Source organism: Canis lupus, chromosome 19, assembly GCF_011100685.1.
Source record: "Canis lupus familiaris isolate Mischka breed German Shepherd chromosome 19, alternate assembly UU_Cfam_GSD_1.0, whole genome shotgun sequence".
Taxonomy (NCBI): Eukaryota; Metazoa; Chordata; class Mammalia; order Carnivora; family Canidae; genus Canis; species Canis lupus.
The window spans coordinates 26502229-26503957 of record NC_049240.1 but is presented as its reverse complement, the minus strand read 5'-3'; the positions used below and the strand labels follow the sequence as shown (position 1 = coordinate 26503957).

Genomic DNA, 1729 nt, shown 5'->3' with positions numbered 1-1729 from the left:
ATGACAACTTTATAAAGCTTCATGGGAGTCTGTGAAGTGATGGAACTATCCAAGATCTGTCCAGTCCTTATCCACAGAAACTGTAAGATAATAAAAATATATTACTTTAAAATACAGTATTACTTTTAAATAGACTATAGTTAATTAAGGCTCCCTCTTATAATTAAGACTGTTTCTTGTAATTGTTCAAATGAGCACTTTAACATAATAGCTATACAAAGAAGTATAAAAAATAAAATGAAGTATTAAATGGAAAAAAAATATTAAAAATATTCAAGTAACCAAAAGATTGAAGGAAAAAAAACAAAAAACCAAAACAAAAACAGAAAACCACCAGAGATAGGGAGACAGGTTGGTCATAGCCTTGGCAAAAATCAGAATGCTGTGTCTTTATTTGCTCTGATGCAGCCCAGCCAGGCCCTGAGACACAGCACAGCAGGAGTCTGGCCTTTGCCCTGGGCCTCTCCACAGGCTGGAGACCCATGTCTGCAATGCCAGCCCTTCCATGGGAGCAGTCTCAGCCCCCGCACCTGGATAGGGGAGTTGCTGCCATTTGGTAAGAACTGTAGTCAATTAGGGATCATTTATCAGCCTGGACTTAGAAGTGAGGATTTAGCTATGTGATGCCACCATTACTGCTTTGAGCACCATCAGAAAGGGAGGAGTGAAAGAGAAGAACTTGGTAGAAGTAAATAATAATAATAGTAGTAATGAAAAATGTCCAGCACTAGAGCCCCTTCTTCTACCAAATGCAAAAGCTACTCTGATGAGAAGTCCAAGGATCCCTCTAAAAGTAAACAGAGCACCAAGGAGTCCAGTCTGAATGGTCATGGCAAGGATCAAAGAAAGAAGTGCAGCGCTCCCAGTGTGGCAGCAGTACCAGTCTCATCCAGTTCGGCCAGCAGCTTTGGCTCCTGCAGCAGCTCTGGCTCTTCCTCCCTGGGCACTGCGTAAGTCTAGCACATATTGTAGCTCCCCATGTTCTCCCAGTATTTCTTGGTGTAGAGATGACAACGAGTGAGGTTCCTGCTCCAAATCTAAATCACCCAAAAGGAAAGGAAAAGATGGAGGTTTGGCTCTAACTCCACCAAAGGGCACATTGGGAGGCTCACCAGGAATGTGACCAAGGATCACATGATGGGGATAATCTCTACCTATGGGAAAATGATTGACCTGGTTGTAAAAAGGATTCACTTCCATCTATGCAACAGTTTTGAATACAGGGAGTTTGAGAATCCAGATGAAGCCAAGAAAGCACAGAAGCTCCTGGATGCAAGGCAAGTCCGTGGCTAGGAGATTACTGCTCCCACCGTGCCTGCACCTAGTCCCCTGGTCTAGTCCACCCCCAGGTGCTTCCACTACCTCCCCTGTGTTGCCAGTTCCCCCCGTAGAAGAAGATCAGGTTGTACCCCTGCCCCGCGGATCTCATGTGCATCTGCAACCTTGTCCCCACTCCAGCAGCACAGCCACAAGCAGCCCCAGCTCAACCCATCCCCTTAAGCAGGCTCTACCATCTGTAACTTACATCGTGTCCAACTCGGTGTTGTTACTTATCTAAGGATCCACTTAGGGCCAAGCTCCCGCTGCAGAAGTGGTGGTGTTCAAATGTGTGCCTGTAAAGATCCCCTCCAATTTTCTGGCTAGAAAGATTCCATGTTCCCAGTTCCTGAGACTCAGTGTAGTGGCAAAGCCAGCAGGACCAGCAGGACTCTGGGTGGCAGTGCAGCAC

The 1729-nt window shown here is 45.8% G+C and overlaps 1 pseudogene; it reads left to right on the top strand.

Annotated features, from left to right (window-relative positions):
• The first annotated feature begins 482 nt into the window (after positions 1–482).
• LOC111091072 lies at positions 483–1338 on the top strand (annotated as a pseudogene).
• Positions 1339–1729: the final 391 nt, after the last annotated feature.